The following is a 13,308-nucleotide window of genomic DNA, read 5'->3' as shown; positions in this document are numbered from 1 at the left end:
ATGATAGATAAATGTTAAGTGTTGTACTGATGTTACTGAATCCTAAGAAGACACATGGTATGTATTTGAAAAATTATCCCTATATTTTAAAATCTATAATTTTTATTAAAATGATCTTCCTAGAACATCTATGTGTATTTTCCCTCCATCGTGTCTTGTTTCACATCAAAACTCTTTGCTTTTCTACTGGGTATAGTCTATCTCTTATTTTGTAAGTATTCAACTGTCATCGTACAACACCATGATGGCTAGGAAAAGGACACAATCCATGAAAACATGTCATCTCACTTCTTAAGAAGAAAGCTGTCCAAAGTTATAAATCAGGAAATGTGTGTGTGTGTGTTTGCATGTGTGCACACAATTGCTATTACATAATTTGGAATGGAGGAGGCATGAGTTGAAGTTATATTTGAGTCATGTCTTGGTTATCAAGACCTGTCCAACAAAGATTATCATAAAACTACTAATAAAATGATAATAAATAATATTCACCCAAATGTCTCTTGACTTTTTTAGTTTGTGGGTACAAATAATGTCACATTGTCACTTATACTCAGATATGCTCTTGAAAGAATTCCAGACCCTTTCAGAGTGTTCCTTTATCCCCACATTGTCCAATATGTCAGAATAGCTCAAGAAGGTCTTAGAAATCATTCCTGGGCTTCGCACACTGATACCAACACTGGTGGCACTGGTGGCCATGCCAGAACTCTGCAGACTATGCTCCTACCACTGTTTTTTGTCACCCCAAGACTGTTCCCAGCCAGTAATGTTCATAGAGAGTGGCAAGTGCAATAATACACCCTGTTTGTGATGCCCTTTTTGGGCACTCTCAGAAATATTGGGCAGCAGGACTTCCCTGGTGGTGCAGTGGTTAAGAATCCGCCTGCCAATGCAGGGGACACAGATTCGAGCCCTCTGGGAATATCCCACATGCCGTGGAACAACTAAGCCCATGCACCCGTGCCCGTGCACTGAGTCTGCACTCTGGAGCCCACGAGCCACAACTACTGAGCCTGCAAGCCACAACTACTGAGGGCCGTGCGCCTAGAGCCCGTGCTTCGCAACGAGAAGACACCGCAATGAGAAGCCTGCACACCACAATGAGGAGTAGCCCCCGCTCGCCACAACTAGAGAAAGCCCATGCACAACAACGAAGACCTAACGCAGCCAAAAATAAACAAATTTTTAAAAAAAGAAAAGATTCTATTTCCCTTATTAAAAAAAAAAAAAATGAAAGAAAGAAATAGTGGGTGGAGGTGAAAAGCAGCAGGGTCCTGGGGCTCAGGGTTGCAAAGATAGTGAGATGACGTTTTTGGTTTTCTGTTTTCTTTCTCCTTGGACTGACACACAGAATGGTTTCATTAGGACTGATTTCTAGTATCAGCTGACACATTCTAACACCTCTTTCACTCTCATGGACCTTCTGACATTTGGCAGGTACTTGAGCCTGACTTGTTCGGCTGAACATTTTCCTTATGGTGAATTCTTTACCAGGACTCCACCTGGCTTCATAAAATTATTGACTTGTGCCCCCGCCCCTAACACATGCACACTCCAACCTCAAATCCACCAGACATACCTGTGAACATCTGAACTGTGAACCACACTTAAGTTGTTTATTTTTTTTTTTCATAAAGTTTCTCAACACTTTTGGAATCAGTAATTACAAAGATATACTTTCTAGGAGAAAAGAGTGTCATCCAACTCCATGTCACCTAGGTATCCAAAATCAGCCTTGAATCAGGGATAACTCCCTCCAAGACAACAACTATCATTATTAGAAATATTTTAATTATTGGCATTTACAGCTTCTGGGAAATCCAGGATCACTCAGTTCAAACAGCTAGAGTGAGTACTGCTGAAAATGATGCCCATAAATATAGCGAAAATTTGAATTAGACATTCATTGAAAAATTAAATGATAAGAAAGTCATAAAACCAAATGCATTTTATTTCCCTATCTGGTGAAACACAATTCTCTTCTTTTACTTGGTAAATCTTATTAACATAATATAGTTATTACAGGAATCTCCCTTTTCCTGATGGATAGCTTTGGTTTGAGTAATTTCCTTCTGCAACTGTGCCACATGTAAATATTGACTGTGATGCAACATACTCCATAAACTAAGATTTTAAATTCAAGAGCTGATTTCATTGTTGGTACATAATGAGATTTCATTGAAGATAAAAATAGTTTTCTGAATTTTTATAACTCAGTAGATCAGAAACAGTATAGTGGGTGCAATTCCCAAACTAGGGAGAGGCTATGTACCACTCTGCTTCTAATTCTCTGGTCATGTAATGTAACAGTGGTTCCTCTTTGAACAAAGTATAGAACAAAGGTCAGATATTTCAGATGACTGAATGTGGAAAAAGCACTAAAATAATTTCCTAGCGAATGTATCTAAAATATTATTCATTATATAGTATGGGTATCTACAGTAATTGAACTTACTAAATCATTTATTTTGTATGGTTACATTTTGACATTATAGGCCAGATCAAAATGACACACAAGAGCAGTAGAAGGCCAGTTGCTCTAAGTACCTATGTATTTATCTTTCTACTGAAAATGCTTCCAGATATTACAGTTGTGTGGGGTAGAGCTGAAGTTTGTTTGTTTGTTTGATCTTCTTTGAGCTGTAAAGAGTCAATTAAGTGACCCTCCCAGGTTAAAAACAATATAGAACAAGTATCTACCCGTTGTTCTGGTAGAAGAATATAAGGCCTTTGGTTTTGTTCCAGTAGCTAAACAAATCTGCCCACATCCTGATAAGCAGAAGTTTTCCTTGGGATGAAGGTGGCCCAAACTGCGTAAGGATTCCCGTCCCTGAACCCTAACCAATATGTAAAGTGAAAAATTTTAATCATGGAAAATAAAGTAAAAAATTGGGGGTGTCTGTGGGGACTGGTGATGCAGCGCTAACACTAGTGCCTAAATGTTTATGAGGGAGGGCTGGTTTGAGCAGTATGACCAATGCTAGAAGTTCCTCCAACCTAGGCAGCTAAGCATAGCAGTTGTACTTTGGAAAATAGTCACTGAGCATCAAAGTGTGAACTAAAACGTGTTATTCACTTGGGACCCAACATGAGGCCTGGTCAAAGACCCGGATTCACTAGACCATTCCAGCAGCAGTATAGCATCTATCAGACTGTGCAGGACCAATATTCATCCTTGATATTAATTTGCAGCAAGAAGAAACAGCAGTAGAGTCAGAAGTCACACCACCATAGCCATCACTATAGCCATCTTTGAACCAGGATTCTTAGACTGTTTGGGAGAGGGGACTCACAAGAAGAAATATTAGAATTTTTACTATCAGTTTTATGGGGTTATGCATAGGAAAGTTTAAGTGTTTCATACGTAAGGTCAAGTACTCCAGATGACCATGGTTAGTAAAAGAGCCACATTTACATTATAATTCAGAATATATTTGCTCTGATAGCTTTTAATTAAACTTTTGTAATGTTTGCCTTTTCCTTGCCATGTAAATAAAATCCAGCCGCTAACCAATCAAGCAGAAAACTTGGGATGTGGGACAGGAAAGAAAACAAAAATAATTTGTTTTTTAGCTTCACCTCTTTTAAGGCCAGAAAATAGTAGAGTGGGTGACTTTGGTTAAGGTTGAAATGTTTTAGGAGTGGAAATCACCAAAAACACAGCCTCAGCCCATATCAGAATACACACACACACTCATACACACATACACATTCCTTAAAAACATCAGTCATTAAAGCCTAGAGTTTTTTTTTTTTAAACACCATGTTTAAGAATTGACTCCACAGAAAATGACAAGTCTTAAATTCTAACTAGTGGCTAGGGCCTCTATTTTATGACTCAGACTTTCTGTTCTTGTTAGGAGATGGAAGGAGAGCAGTACATCTTGGTTTATTTAGTTTTTCTCCAAACCTACTTATCAGCTAAGGTTACTATGAAGGCTGAAGTTATGGGATGGGTCAATTCTATTTTAAGCAATGGAAGATACACTGTGATTGCCTGTTTTATATTAATTTTCTTTCCATGGGCCAGCAACTAAAGCATTTTTTATTTTTTCAGAGGTAATTGTTTAAAGCCACCTGTATCACTCAGTGTTTTCACTTGCCTCGGGAATAATTAGAGGAAATCTATTGCAAACATGTCATGGGATGGGATAAAAAAAATGTAGTGAATACCTTCAAAGTCTTAGTGCATTTTATTATGTGTTGTAAATTTCACATATTCAACTTGACTCTCTCCTCTAGCTCCTCTGTCCCACCTCACTCCCACACCCATCTGAAAGATAAAAATATGTGAATGCTATCTACTCAGACTTTTAGAGAGTAGTAGCAGCAGCTTTGAAAATCTTTCAGCACAGTTCCTCTAATCTGTGACATCATTTAACCATAGTGACTCACATTTGTGTAGGTATTCAGGACTTACAATATTTTTGCATTTGAGCCTTACACAACCCAGTGAGATAGAAAAAAGAAGAATTGTTACTATTCTTGTGACAACAGAGAAAATTGAGCCTCTCAAAGACCAAGTGATAACTTAAGCCAGCTAGCTAAGGAAACTGGCTTGCCTGACTCCTAGGTCAGCATTGTTTTTACTACACTATTTTGTCTCTTTCCAACTCTTATGTGACTTCCCGTGTGACTTACCATGTTTGCAGCATATTCAGCATGTATATTTTTCTCATGGAAAGTAAATCAGATAGCAGTAAGCAAAACAGAGGAGGGAATTTAGAGAATTCTCCAGGTAGGTTGCTCTGGATAGAAGTGCCCATTTAAATCTCTAGGGGTAAAACAGGAATAAAGACACAGACCTACTAGAGAATGGATCTGAGGATATGAGGAGGGGAAGTAAGCTGTGACAAAGCGAGAGAGTGGCATGGACATATATACACTACCAAATGTAAAATAGATAGCTAGTGGGAAGCAGCCGCATAGCACAGGGAGACCAGCTCGGTGCTTTGTGACCACCTAGAGGGGTGGGATAGGGAGGGTGGGAGGGAGGGAGACGCAAGAGGGAAGAGATATGGGAACATATGTATATGTATAACTGATTCACTTTGTTATAAAGCAAAAACTAACACACCATTGTAAAGCAATTATACTCCAATAAAGATGTAAAAAAAAAAAATTCTCTATGAAGATTGTACATAGCCCTTACAGGATATACCATATATATCTTGCAACCAAAACTAATTTAATGTTTAGAACAGGAAAAATTAGTAGCTCAAGAAATTTTCCTTAGACTCTGTCGTGAAGGTCTGTCAATTTCAAAAGTTCTTACCTTTGTTTGATGGTATTAGTGCCCAAGAGTAATTGAAAATACGCTTGTAATTCCACAAATATGATTAGATTTCACATTTTTGCATTTCAGCCTCCTTCAAGCCTGAGCCCTGGTCTTATTTGCCCTTATATTATTGCAGATAAGCACAGTGACTTGAGAGTAAGAAGCATTTGGTAAATATTTGGTTTTGTTTTTAAGCATTTGACAGATACCTATATGCCACCATAAGTTCTGATTTAGTATGACTAGTCATTATGTCTCTCAACAAAATTCTAAATACTTCATTGTTGTTCTTGATACACACATAGACACAGGTTGTTCTTTAGTAGATTCACTGAGAAAAGTTATGTTTGCAATCCTCTTTCCAACCTAGCACTTGTTGATTAAACTGAGTCTTTAACTTATCAATCATTATAACTTGGCAACAAACATGTGTGTGTGTGTGTGTGTGTGTGTGTGTGTGTGTGTGTATGAAGGGGTGAAAAAGACTAACAATAGGCTTGGATTTCACAAGCACTTGAGCCTTTCTGCACTACTCCCTAGCATGGTTTCCCATTCCTTCATCTTACTATAAACAGCACTTCTCAGCCAAATATGTTTAATTTAAGATTAAAAAAAAGAAATACATGTTATATATTTTTAAATATATTTATAATATATACAATATATAATACAAAGTATATACTTAATATATAGTTTATATATTGTTATAACATATTTTTGTTTGTTTGTTTGTTTTGTTTTGTTTTTTTGCGGTACGCGGACCTCTCACTGTTGTGGCCTCTCCCGTTGCGGAGCACAGGCTCCAAACGCACAGGCTCAGCGGCCATGGCTCACGGGCCCAGCCGCTCTGCAGCATGTGGGATCTTCCCGGACCGGGGCACGAACTCGTGTCCCCTGCATTGACAGGCAGACTCTCAACCACTGCGCCACCAGGGAAGCCCTGTTATAACATATTTTTATAATTATATATACATGTATATATTCATATGTATATGTGTGTGTATTTTTTTTCTCTTTTCCAAAAGAAATTTTTAAAAGGGCCTGTTTAATGAATCTACTTATTATTGTTTCCTCTTATCTTAGGATATGTACAGATATTAGTGCAATTTATATAAATCCTGAAAGAACAAGTATTATCACCAAGAAAACATTTTATCAAGTAGGATATTTCAATGTATGATGACAGACATTAACTAGATTTATTGTGGTAATAATTTCACAATATATACAAATATTGAATCATTATGTTGTACACCTGAAACTAATGTAATGCTGTATGTCAATTATACCTCAATAAAAGAAATAGAAATTTTCAATCAAAAGCATCAGAAATCAACCCAAGTTCAGCAAAAGGAAGTTGTTACATCAGATAGAACACAGAATCTACAGGAAGGCTGGAGAAAAACTCAGAACCAGGTCAGGATGGGAACCAAGACCACTGGAATTGCTAGACCTTCTTTTCAGGCTACTGCTACTGCTGAAATTAATAAATGCATGCCAATCATTACTGTTATTTTGTACTCAAGTTACTTCATTCAGTGTTCAGAGTCCTGAGAAAGAGAACTCACTTGGCTTAGCTGTAGCCATATGTTCACACTTAACTTTAGGATTGGGGAAATTATGCAGCACCAACCATATGACTTGAGGTGGCAGGGTGGGTGGAGTCCTAAATGAAAGTGAGGACAAGCCCTGGAACTGGGCTGAATGCTCCTGCGTGACCACAACAACCTCATGTAACTTCCATGGTCCATCTCCTTTTGCTGTCCCCACACTGTTCTCTCCATGCATGGACCTTCTTCTAAAATGTCCCCAAATAACATAATGTAGCTCCTTTGCTGAATACACACTCACAGCTTCTCCAAATGAAGATAATTTAAATTCTCACTACCTCCTGCACTTGTTTCCAAGTCTAGGATCTCTTGTTAGGCATCCATTTCTCCTCTAGTTTCAACATGATTCTATTTCAATGTGCAGTAAGTTATGGATTAAACAAGTATATTTAATCACCACCTGTTATGGGTTGAATTATGTCTTCCCCAAATCTACACATTGAAGTCCCAATCCCCAGTATTTCAGAATGTGGTCTTATCTGGAGACAGGGTCTTTACAGAGATAATCAAATTAAAATGAGGTCATTAGCAGGGTGGGGGAGGGAGGGCTAATTCAATATGATTTTCATCCTTATAAAAAGAGGAAATTTGGACTCAGGGACAAGGAGTCCAAATTTATTTTAAGGAATTGGGTCATGTGATTAGGGAAGCTTGGCAAGTTTAAAATCTGATGGGGGAAGGCCTGAAGGCTGGAGACTCAGGAAAAGAGTTACAATTTGAGTCTAAAGGCAGTCTACTGACAAACTAGGAAGAGCTGATGTTATAGATAAAATCTGGAGGAAGTCTGCTGCCAAAATTCTCTCTAGCTTGGGGGAACATCAGCCTTTTATTCTACTCAGGCCTTCAACTGATTAGATGAGGCCCATCCACATTATGGAGAGCAATATACTTTACTGGAACACTGAAATGTAAATCTCATCCAAAAACACCCTCAAAGAAAGATTCAGAATAATTTTGACCAAATATCTGGGCACCTTGTGGTCTAGCCAGGTCAGTACATAAAATTAACCATCACACATGGTCTTTCTGCTATGTGTACATCCTAGTACTTCTCTGTGTATCCAAACCTCTTCTTTTTATCAGACCAGGCGGATTGGATTGGGACTCACTCTGCCAACCTCATTTTAACTTAATCACTTCTTTACAGGTCTTATCTCCAAATACAGTCACATTCTGAGGTACTGGGGGTTAGGGACTCAACATATGATTTCAGGGGTGGAAGGAGGGACACCATTCAGCCCATAACACTATGATTACTGCTATACTTTACTAGCACTACAATCCGACTGTGACTACCACTGCACTAGTCCTCCTCTTGTCCTATTACTAACACTTCCAGAAAGTCCCTTCCAGTTTCAATTTTCCATTTTTCTATAAAATAGATTGTACACAGAAGATACCATGAAGCTCAAGGTTTCCACCAAGATTGCATACAAGTTCAGCCAGAGTTCACAGAACACAGCTTACATAGCTATTGAAGAATATTTCAAGACACAGGAATTTTGATCAAGGAGGAAATGCCAAACTATAAAGAAGTTATAAAGGCCAGGAAGACTGGCAAAACCGAGACCACCCTCCCAGGGGGAGTTTGAATCTGTTAGTGGTTACCAACAGCAAAGTTATCCAGCTCAGGGAGCTGAAACATTCTGGGACTAAAGACTCACCAGTAGTTGTTAGATGTCACAGGGTTCATCACTTGAATGGCTGGTCTGGTTTCCTCAGTAGTAAGAGTCTAAGGAATGTTTACCCTTCATTCCTCTTTCAAACATTAAGTATATAATTGTGTTTACCAATTTTATGGTAACCCCTAGAAAATAATTGAGAAATAATGCCAGTTAAGGAAAATGGTGAATCCACACGGAAGATATTCCAAATACACATATGCATTCATACCTTACAGATATTTTAACAGGCCAGGAAATAATGAGCTTTCTCTGTTTCATCTTATATTCCATATAAATGAAACTGTATGCACAAAGACAGTAAGATACCCAGAGATGAACACTGAGACATTCTTAAGTTTGTGTTTCCCATGGTACCTCATTCAGTGTCTTTTACATAATCTTCGTTCAGGAAATATTTGCTGAGTTTAGTAGAGAGAAGACTCTCCAAATTCTGATGATGCTAGCTTTACTGCTGCTCTATCTCTCATTCAAAAATACGTGCCATGTGCAGCTACCCTGCTAGTCACTGAACAAACAAGGTCACATCATGGATTTATCCTGAAGTTTGAGAGTCTATAAATAGTTCCAGTCAGCCCAACAGTCATTTATTCAGCCTGTGTTAGTGTAAGACGCTATAGAGCTTATCATCCAGACTGTGTGTACATGAATATCCATAATTCAAGGCAATTTGCTCTATTAATAGAGATATAAATAATGTATTCGGCATGGGGAACAGGGCTAGGACAAGGCAGGAAACCAGAACCAGTGCCAGACTGTGGAGCGGTTTGAAGGCTGAGCAGTACTCTAATTACCACTGATAAATTCTTCTGTTGCCATTGATAAAGGTTGAAAAATTTGGAGACACAAAGCCTAGATAGCCTTATTGCCCTAATAGGCACAGAATGGAGTAGTATGATAGTACTGACACCACTTCAGAGAATAACACCATTTTAGTGATAAAAAGCCCAATCTCATCCTCTCCAAAGCATTCAGTTATGAACCAAATATACCAATGTCTTTGTATTTTAATCCATATTATTGAAACAAGCCAGATTTAAAACTCTTTAATGCCATATGCCGTTAAGATAAAAATCATTAAAGGGAAAATAGTTACATAATCTCCCCAAGGCCACCATTCGGTAATTACAAGACCAGTTCACCACCCTTCCCTATTCCCCTCCATCTCTCAGACAGACATAAAAGGAGGAGGGAACAAATCAGAGAAAGAGGTGAAGGTGACTCACGAATAAAGAGCTGTGAGAGAGGGAGGAGGGAAGATAGAGAGTAAAAATCATATAGACTGCTTCCCTGGTGGCGCAGTGGTTGAGAGTCCGCCTGCCGATGCAGGGGACACGGGTTTGTGCTCCGGTCCGGGAAGATCCCACATGCCACGAAGCGGCTGGGCCCGTGAGCCATGGCCGCTGAGCCTGTGCGTCCGGAGCCTGCGCTCCGCAACGGGAGAGGCCACAGCAGTGAGAGGCCCGTGTACCGCAAAAAAATAAAATAAAAAATCATATAGACTGGGAAGAGAGTTTAGGTAGGGAGTACCTAAGGTGGGGAAGGGGTAGTTAGTTGTGAATAAGAAAATGTAAAGAATGGGGAGAAGGGAAAAAAAGGATATGATGATTCTGATTTGGATCCCTGTAATATCCTTTGAGAGATACAAGAACAGATTTCCTTTTTAATGTGGAGGAAGAGACAAGACTGCCTACTGAACAGTTTTTCTGAAATGCCACACTCTTCAGAGACTGAAACCTTGGGGTCCCCAATTTATTAGGATTGCAATAGAACCTAAAATATTTTGGTTGAAGTGAAATGCAATACATGTACACCAGACACTTGCAAACTAGCAATTAAATTCTGATTTACCCTAGAAAACTATTTTCTTAACCTAGTGACACAATTTCAAAACAATTGATATGAAAATAAAACATTTTAGGGATTCTGAAAACCCAATTAGGACATGGGTTTTTGTTGTTGTCTAACTACCTATTATTTTTCCCAGAAGCAAGCCACTTGAAGTATCTAGGTCAGAAATGAAAATCTCTCCACAACAACTGAATCGTAAATGCAAGCATTTAATGAAAGCTTCATTTCTTTACAATCTATGGAATACATTAGCCAGTTAATGTTGATCTTTTAAAGTGCCATGTCTTTTATTTATGATAAAAATATGTATATTCATGTGTGTATTCATGCCACATAAGTGGTATACACTGATCCATTTATCAAATTAATTTAAGCATGTAATAACCACAAAGCCACAAAAAAGCCAGGCTTACAATTTGTTTATTGTTAATATCTGACATCAAAAGTTCCTGGAGTCTCAAAGCTGTAACTTAAATAATTAAAAAACAAAGAAACAATTTATCACTCAGTGCTCCAGAGTACCTAAACCTTCCACAAAGCGGGCTAAATGATTAAGCATAGGTTATAATACTTAAAGGTACTGAATATTTGCATTCAGAGCCAAGATAGCTCTAAAACAAGCAACTGGGTGAGTGGGAGAATCACGCAACCTGAAGCAGATAAATACACATCCAGAGCCCCTGATGTCCACAAGATGAGTGTGGAAACAGGAATCTAAAGCAGAGGGAGAATGACTCTTAAAGAAATACCTGTGTTATAAACTGCTTATCATCATGGCTTGTAACAAGCCATCATTTAATGGCCATTAACAGGACAACCAGCTAGCAATTACTCAGAAAGTGAATACTTTTCAAATTTGTGTGAACAGTAATAATGAATGGATATGTATATAAGACAGATGTTAAGGGACTTCCCTGGTGGTCCAGTGGCTAACACTCTGCACTCCCAGTGCAGAAGGCCCAGGTTTGATCCCTGGTCGGGAAACTAGATCCCACACGCATGCTGCAACTAAGAGTTCGCATGCCGCAACTAAAGATCCCGCATGCTGCAACTAAGAGCTGGCTCAGCTTAAATAAATAAATATTAAAAAAAAAAAAAGATAGATGTTAAGACTGTCGTGGGAAGTCCCTTGCAGTCCTGCTTAAAGGAAGGACTTCATCCTTGAACAAAAGCTGAAGGTAATTCTAAACATAAGTTCCCCTATTCTCTGAGAGTAATGAAATGGGGCACAGCTCTCCTTTTGATAAAGACCCATGGAAGGGAATAAGGCTGAGCAGCAGTCCTTACCTTAGCTCCTAATCTTGAGTCCATTTCAGTCCCAAGCCATGTCCCAAGAAAAGAGAAGGTAGGGGTGGAATGAGGAGAAAGAAATGGCTCCAGAATCCATCTGGGGCAGAGGCTAATCCTGCTAACCCGCTGATATGTTGTCTGGCCAGCACTGTGTTTTCAAAAGGAGAAAATTTACATTTAAAATAAATACAGATTTCTAGCATTTCGGAAAAATTAGAAATCTCTGAGTTGCTATGCTCACTTCAGCCAGAGTTGGGTAGTTCTTGCTACCTTTAGATAGGGCAGGTGTTCTCTGGTTTACCACACTCCTCACCTCTCCCTATTGTGTTCCACCTGATCCACTTTATTCATGTGTGCTACTTGCCCAACCCTATAGGCATGAGGGTTTACCACTCTGGGATTAATGTACCTTCTAAAAGCTCCAGGCAAAACTGTCATGTGTTTACAAAAGATTCTATAATTTCCAAAGTTTTCCTGAGTTTCCAATCTGCTCCAAGGTGAGCTGCAAGACATGGAATCTTGCCTATTTATAGTTGGTTCTCTCATAATCCATACAGTACCTCAGTAAATGTTGCTTGTTACAAGCTAAGTGTAGAGTGGACCAGAATAACCCTCAAAGAGCTCTGAACATCTTTAGTTTACTCAAATCCAAACCTTTGGATCCTCGGTTGGCCTTAAACTGAAATAGTCCTGGATTGTTAGGGGATAACCAGTTGTGCTGACATGGAGGTCACAAATCAGACACCCTGCATGGGGGCAAGTTGATGTACAGTAGAAAAAGAACTTGACTAGTGCAAAGGAGGAAAAACTTCCCTCTACTATCCTAGGTTCTGTGGTTGGCCTAAGAATTAAACTGACATAAGACAGATTAACAAGAGAAAAACATGCAAATTTAGTTTAGTATTTTTATGTGCACATGGGAGTCATCAAAAGGAAAATGAAGACTCAAAGAAGCCATAAGCCTGAAAGCTTATGTATCTTTTTAAACAAAGAACAATAAATTGTGGGGATGTGACAAGACAAATGGTCTTAGGCCACAAACAGTAAATTGTGGAATGGTGACTAGGAAATATATGGGGAACCTAATGGGAGATAAGGGTTATTTTAGTAGATTTGTTTGTACAGAACCATTTCACTGTTGAATCCCAGTCTCTGGTGATAAGAATGTTCTTCTCAGTACAAGGAGGGCACCTTTTTCATAGGACATTTTATGACCTGTTTTTAGGTACAAAGGGGGACGTCAGAGAGCCCTTTTTGCATGTGCTGTTTCTCAAGCGCCTTCAGCTCAAAATAAATGCCAAAGTGGTGTATTTTGGGGTGGCATGTTCTGAACCCCTTCACTAGGCATTAGAAGTCCCAGATGTATTGATTCCATAAATAAATGCTTACTTATTGGGACTTCCCTGGCGGTCCAGTGGTTAAGGCTCTGCATTTCCACTGCAGGGGGTGGGGGTTTGATCCCCGGTTGGGCAACTAAAATCCCACACACCTCGTGGTGCAGCCAAAAAAACCAAAAATAAACAAATAAATGCTTATTTATCGCTTACTATGCACTAAGTACTGAGGATACAAACATGAATACAAGATCCTTTAA

The 13,308-nt window shown here is 38.9% G+C and overlaps 1 protein-coding gene across 1 annotated transcript in view; it reads right to left on the bottom strand.

The window, feature by feature from the left end:
- Nucleotides 1-13,308, bottom strand: part of LOC111174602 (uncharacterized) — a 240,083-nt gene that overhangs the window by 107,626 nt on the left and 119,149 nt on the right. The window contains exon 3 of the mRNA XM_089913311.1: nt 8,556-8,698. The gene's annotated coding sequence lies outside the window, so the exon portion shown is untranslated. The remainder of the gene's footprint in view (nt 1-8,555; nt 8,699-13,308) is intronic.

This window comes from Delphinapterus leucas, chromosome 6 (genome assembly GCF_059928025.1).
Source record: "Delphinapterus leucas isolate spDelLeu-1000000601 "Yukka" chromosome 6, BTC_Dleu_Yukka2, whole genome shotgun sequence".
Taxonomy (NCBI): domain Eukaryota; kingdom Metazoa; phylum Chordata; class Mammalia; order Artiodactyla; family Monodontidae; genus Delphinapterus; species Delphinapterus leucas.
This window is presented reverse-complemented; position numbering and strand designations above follow the sequence as displayed.